This window comes from Crinia signifera, chromosome 3 (assembly GCF_055691185.1).
Source record: "Crinia signifera chromosome 3, ASM5569118v1, whole genome shotgun sequence".
NCBI classification, from domain to species: domain Eukaryota; kingdom Metazoa; phylum Chordata; class Amphibia; order Anura; family Myobatrachidae; genus Crinia; species Crinia signifera.
In genome coordinates this window covers 276,615,527-276,621,526 of record NC_139219.1, presented here as the reverse complement: position 1 = coordinate 276,621,526, position 6,000 = coordinate 276,615,527, and the positions used below count along the sequence as shown (strand labels likewise).

Here is a 6,000-nt window from a genome sequence, read left to right as displayed (position 1 = left end):
GCAGGGAGACCCCAATGGATTTCAAGTCCATCGCCTTAACCACTCGGCCACGACTACTGAATAAACCATGTCCTAGTTTCACAATAGATTGTCTATGGATTGAGATGCCTGCAGTCAGAAAGTAAGGATGTATTATATTGACCCAAATACACCCAAAACTTCATTCTCCTTACATTTTGCCCCGAAAAACGATTGCAAGACCAAGGGAGCTTGCCAAAATAGCTCAGTTGGGAGAGCAATAGACTGAAGATCTAAAGGTCCCTGCTTCGATCCCGGGTTTCGGCATTGTGGAAGATAATATTTTTCTACATAAAATGCAATTTTGCAACAAAAAGCTTACGTTTTCAGGCTTCAAACTTTAAAATCATATTTACAAAAACATTTTTACAAAAATCACTTTGCCACAACCACTGCTTATGTCTCTCAGTAGCCAACTCCAGTCCTCGAGAGCTACCAACAGTTCCCATCTTCCAGACAACCTAGCTGCTGCACAGGTGCACTCATTACTCACTAACACATTTTAAAAGATCCACAGGTGGAGCTAATTACTTCACTTGTGATTCTGTGAGGTGAGCTGAAAAACATTGGATTGGACGTGCTACCTTGGGTGCACAGACAGGCGCTTACCAGGGGTGTTTTGTCAGGAGCTGCCACTTGGTAATGGGGTTGTCAGTCCCAATAATGCAAGTGAAAAAGAAAGAAGGAAGTGGCGCTGTATGATGAAAGATCATATAACAATATTTAATAACAAATTAGAACATGAGCTGAAAAACATTAACTGTTGGTAGCTCTCGAGGACTGGAGTTGGCAACCCCAGACTTAGAGAATGCTTTATACTCTGTATATTTTGAGTTTGTAAATTGCCAAAAATTGCTATCTGAGCAAAAAATAAAAACAACTCCTTCAGTGTGGCTGCTGAAATTGACTGGTGGGGAAGAGAATGTGTGTAAGAAAAAGAGAAATCAAGCTGGCATCCCAAAGATTTTGATGCACTAACAAACATGGATTTCTAGTCCATCGCCTTAACCACTCAGCCACGACTACTGCTTAAGCCTTGCTGTATTTTCACAATAGATTGTCTATGGATTGAGCTGCCTGCACTGAGAAATTGAGGATGTATTGTATTAAACCCAAACACACCCAAAACTTCATTCTCCTTTACATTTGATGCGCTAATGGCCTGAACTTGCTATGGGCATCACAGGTTTCAAGTTTTTAAAAACTTGCAGAAAAGAGAAAACTTAAGGCGTTCGTAGTCGGCAGGATTTGAACCTGCGCGGGGAGACCCCAATGGATTTCAAGTCCATCGCCTTAACCACTCGGCCACGACTACTGAATAAGCCATATCCTAGTTTCACAATAGATTGTCTATGGATTGAGATGCCTGCAGTTAGAAAGTGAGGATGTATTACATTGACCCAAATACACCCAAAACTTCATTCTCCTTACATTTTCCCCCGAAAAACGATAGCAAGACCAAGGGAGCTTGCCGAAATAGCTCAGTTGGGAGAGCAATAGACTGAAGATCTAAAGGTCCCTGCTTCGATCCCGGGTTTCGGCATTGTGGAAGATAATATTTTTCGACATAAAATGCAATTTTGCAACAAAAAGCTTACGTTTTCAGGCTTCAAACTTTAAAATCATATTTACAAAAACATTTTTACAAAAATCACTTTGCCACAACCACTGCTTATGTCTCTCAGTAGCCAACTCCAGTCCTCGAGAGCTACCAACAGTTCCCATCTTCCAGACAACCTAGCTGCTGCACAGGTGCACTCATTACTCACTAACACATTTTAAAAGATCCACAGGTGGAGCTAATTACTTCACTTGTGATTCTGTGAGGTGAGCTGAAAAACATTAACTGTTGGTAGCTCTCGAGGACTGGAGTTGGCTACCCCAGACTTAGAGAATGCTTTATACTCTGTATATTTTGAGTTTGTAAATTGCCAAAAATTGCTATCTGAGCAAAAAATAAAAACAACTCCTTCGAGCCGGAATTGAACCAGCGACCTAAGGATTTCTACACCAATCATCTCTACAGTCCTCCGCTCTACCAGCTGAGCTATCGAAGGATGCTGTAGGTTCTCAAATATGTTATTATATGCTCTTTATATAGCTTTAAATGTTTAGCTAAATGAGTGTTCTAGGAATAATGTGAATATTCTATTGTTTATAACCATTTGACAACCTTTGTTTAAAATTTGGCTTTGAAAATTAATTTCTAATTAATAATTTCTATTCAGTGTGGCTGCTGAAATTGACTGGTGGGGAAGAGAATGTGTGTAAGAAAAAGAGAAAACAAGCTGGCATCCCAAAGATTTTGATGCACTTACAAACATGGATTTCTAGTCCATCGCCTTAACCACTCGGCCACGACTACTGCTTAAGCCTTGCTGTATTTTCACAATAGATTGTCTATGGATTGAGCTGCCTGCACTGAGAAATTGAGGATGTATTGTATTGACCCAAACACACCCAAAACTTCATTCTCCTTTACATTTGATGCGCTAATGGCCTGAACTCGCTATGGGCATCACAGGTTTCAAGTTTTTAAAAACTTGCAGAAAAGAGAAAACTTAAGGCGTTCGTAGTCGGCAGGATTTGAACCTGCGCGGGGAGACCCCAATGGATTTCAAGTCCATCGCCTTAACCACTCGGCCACGACTACTGAATAAACCATGTCGTAGTTTCACAATAGATTGTCTATGGATTTAGATGCCTGCAGTCAGAAAGTGAGGATGTATTATATTGACCCAAATACACCCAAAACTTCATTCTCCTTACATTTTACCCCGAAAAACGATTGCAAGACCAAGACCAATGGAGCTTGCCGAAATAGCTCAGTTGGGAGAGGGTTAGACTGAATATCTAAAGGTCCCTGGTTCGATCCCGGGTTTCGGCATTGTGGAAGATAATATTTTTCGACATAAAATGCAATTTTGCAACAAAAAGCTTACGTTTTCAGGCTTCAAACTTTAAAATCATATTTACAAAAACATTTTTACAAAAATCACTTTGCCACAACCACTGCTTATGTCTCTCAGTAGCCAACTCCAGTCCTCGAGAGCTACCAACAGTTCCCATCTTCCAGACAACCTAGCTGCTGCACAGGTGCACTCATTACTCACTAACACATTGCACTGAGAAATTGAGGATGTATTGTATTGACCCAAACACACCCAAAACTTCATTCTCCTTTACATTTGATGCGCTAATGGCCTGAACTCGCTATGGGCATCACAGGTTTCAAGTTTTTAAAAACTTGCAGAAAAGAGAAAACTTAAGGCGTTCGTAGTCGGCAGGATTTGAACCTGCGCGGGGAGACCCCAATGGATTTCAAGTCCATCGCCTTAACCACTCGGCCACGACTACTGAATAAACCATGTCGTAGTTTCACAATAGATTGTCTATGGATTTAGATGCCTGCAGTCAGAAAGTGAGGATGTATTATATTGACCCAAATACACCCAAAACTTCATTCTCCTTACATTTTACCCCGAAAAACGATTGCAAGACCAAGACCAATGGAGCTTGCCGAAATAGCTCAGTTGGGAGAGGGTTAGACTGAATATCTAAAGGTCCCTGGTTCGATCCCGGGTTTCGGCATTGTGGAAGATAATATTTTTCGACATAAAATGCAATTTTGCAACAAAAAGCTTACGTTTTCAGGCTTCAAACTTTAAAATCATATTTACAAAAACATTTTTACAAAAATCACTTTGCCACAACCACTGCTTATGTCTCTCAGTAGCCAACTCCAGTCCTCGAGAGCTACCAACAGTTCCCATCTTCCAGACAACCTAGCTGCTGCACAGGTGCACTCATTACTCACTAACACATTTTAAAAGATCCACAGGTGGAGCTAATTACTTCACTTGTGATTCTGTGAGGTGAGCTGAAAAACATTAACTGTTGGTAGCTCTCGAGGACTGGAGTTGGCTACCCCAGACTTAGAGAATGCTTTATACTCTGTATATTTTGAGTTTGTAAATTGCCAAAAATTGCTATCTGAGCAAAAAATAAAAACAACTCCTTCGAGCCGGAATTGAACCAGCGACCTAAGGATTTCTACACCAATCATCTCTACAGTCCTCCGCTCTACCAGCTGAGCTATAGAAGGATGCTGTAGGTTCTCAAATATGTTATTATATGCTCTTTATATAGCTTTAAATGTTTAGCTAAATGAGTGTTCTAGGAATAATGTGAATATTCTATTGTTTATAACCATTTGACAACCTTTGTTTAAAATTTGGCTTTGAAAATTAATTTCTAATTAATAATTTCTATTCAGTGTGGCTGCTGAAATTGACTGGTGGGGAAGAGAATGTGTGTAAGAAAAAGAGAAAACAAGCTGGCATCCCAAAGATTTTGATTCACTTACAAACATGGATTTCTAGTCCATCGCCTTAACCACTCGGCCACGACTACTGCTTAAGCCTTGCTGTATTTTCACAATAGATTGTCTATGGATTGAGCTGCCTGCACTGAGAAATTGAGGATGTATTGTATTGACCCAAACACACCCAAAACTTCATTCTCCTTTACATTTGATGCGCTAATGGCCTGAACTCGCTATGGGCATCACAGGTTTCAAGTTTTTAAAAACTTGCAGAAAAGAGAAAACTTAAGGCGTTCGTAGTCGGCAGGATTTGAACCTGCGCGGGGAGACCCCAATGGATTTCAAGTCCATCCCCTTAACCATAATGAGTGTTCTAGGAATAATGTGAATATTCTATTGTTTTCTATTGTTTATAACCATTTGACAACCTTTGTTTAAAATTTGGCTTTGAAAATTAATTTCTAATTAATAATTTCTATTCAGTGTGGCTGCTGAAATTGACTGGTGGGGAAGAGAATGTGTGTAAGAAAAAGAGAAAACAAGCTGGCATCCCAAAGATTTTGATGCACTTACAAACATGGATTTCTAGTCCATCGCCTTAACCACTCGGCCACGACTACTGCTTAAGCCTTGCTGTATTTTCACAATAGATTGTCTATGGATTGAGCTGCCTGCACTGAGAAATTGAGGATGTATTGTATTGACCCAAACACACCCAAAACTTCATTCTCCTTTACATTTGATGCGCTAATGGCCTGAACTCGCTATGGGCATCACAGGTTTCAAGTTTTTAAAAACTTGCAGAAAAGAGAAAACTTAAGGCGTTCGTAGTCGGCAGGATTTGAACCTGCGCAGGGAGACCCCAATGGATTTCAAGTCCATCGCCTTAACCACTCGGCCACGACTACTGAATAAACCATGTCCTAGTTTCACAATAGATTGTCTATGGATTGAGATGCCTGCAGTCAGAAAGTGAGGATGTATTATATTGACCCAAATACACCCAAAACTTCATTCTCCTTACATTTTGCCCCGAAAAACGATTGCAAGACCAAGGGAGCTTGCCGAAATAGCTCAGTTGGGAGAGCAATAGACTGAAGATCTAAAGGTCCCTGCTTCGATCCCGGGTTTCGGCATTGTGGAAGATAATATTTTTCGACATAAAATGCAATTTTGCAACAAAAAGCTTACGTTTTCAGGCTTCAAACTTTAAAATCATATTTACAAAAACATTTTTACAAAAATCACTTTGCCACAACCACTGCTTATGTCTCTCAGTAGCCAACTCCAGTCCTCGAGAGCTACCAACAGTTCCCATCTTCCAGACAACCTAGCTGCTGCACAGGTGCACTCATTACTCACTAACACATTTTAAAAGATCCACAGGTGGAGCTAATTACTTCACTTGTGATTCTGTGAGGTGAGCTGAAAAACATTGGATTGGACGTGCTACCTTGGGTGCACAGACAGGCGTTTACCAGGGGTGTTTTGTCAGGAGCTGCCACTTGGTAATGGGGTTGTCAGTCCCAATAATGCAAGTGAAAAAGAAAGAAGGAAGTGGCGCTGTATGATGAAAGATCATATAACAATATTTAATAACAAATTAGAACATGAGCTGAAAAACATTAACTGTTGGTAGCTCTCGAGGACTGGAGTTG

The 6,000-nt window shown here is 40.4% G+C and overlaps 9 non-coding genes across 9 annotated transcripts in view; 2 read left to right on the top strand and 7 right to left on the bottom strand.

Annotated features, from left to right (window-relative positions):
* TRNAS-UGA (transfer RNA serine (anticodon UGA)) overlaps window positions 1-57 on the bottom strand; it is an 82-nt gene extending 25 nt beyond the window's left edge. Inside the window, exon 1 of the tRNA in view lies at window positions 1-57. This exon is cut by the window's left edge and continues 25 nt beyond it. This is a non-coding gene — a tRNA (tRNA-Ser).
* Window positions 58-1,251: 1,194 nt separating this feature from the next.
* TRNAS-UGA (transfer RNA serine (anticodon UGA)) lies at window positions 1,252-1,333 on the bottom strand. Its single transcript has one exon. It is a non-coding gene; the product is annotated as a tRNA-Ser (tRNA).
* A 652-nt stretch (window positions 1,334-1,985) lies between these two features.
* TRNAY-GUA (transfer RNA tyrosine (anticodon GUA)) lies at window positions 1,986-2,075 on the bottom strand. Its single transcript is given in 2 exon segments — window positions 1,986-2,021; window positions 2,039-2,075. It is a non-coding gene; the product is annotated as a tRNA-Tyr (tRNA).
* A 514-nt stretch (window positions 2,076-2,589) lies between these two features.
* Window positions 2,590-2,671, bottom strand: TRNAS-UGA (transfer RNA serine (anticodon UGA)). The gene has a single exon. It is a non-coding gene; the product is annotated as a tRNA-Ser (tRNA).
* A 161-nt stretch (window positions 2,672-2,832) lies between these two features.
* Window positions 2,833-2,905, top strand: TRNAF-GAA (transfer RNA phenylalanine (anticodon GAA)). The gene has a single exon. It is a non-coding gene; the product is annotated as a tRNA-Phe (tRNA).
* A 388-nt stretch (window positions 2,906-3,293) lies between these two features.
* Window positions 3,294-3,375, bottom strand: TRNAS-UGA (transfer RNA serine (anticodon UGA)). Its single transcript has one exon. It is a non-coding gene; the product is annotated as a tRNA-Ser (tRNA).
* Window positions 3,376-3,536: 161 nt separating this feature from the next.
* Window positions 3,537-3,609, top strand: TRNAF-GAA (transfer RNA phenylalanine (anticodon GAA)). The gene has a single exon. It is a non-coding gene; the product is annotated as a tRNA-Phe (tRNA).
* Window positions 3,610-4,033: 424 nt separating this feature from the next.
* TRNAY-GUA (transfer RNA tyrosine (anticodon GUA)) lies at window positions 4,034-4,123 on the bottom strand. The gene is given in 2 exon segments: window positions 4,034-4,069; window positions 4,087-4,123. It is a non-coding gene; the product is annotated as a tRNA-Tyr (tRNA).
* A 1,045-nt stretch (window positions 4,124-5,168) lies between these two features.
* Window positions 5,169-5,250, bottom strand: TRNAS-UGA (transfer RNA serine (anticodon UGA)). Its single transcript has one exon. It is a non-coding gene; the product is annotated as a tRNA-Ser (tRNA).
* Window positions 5,251-6,000: the final 750 nt, after the last annotated feature.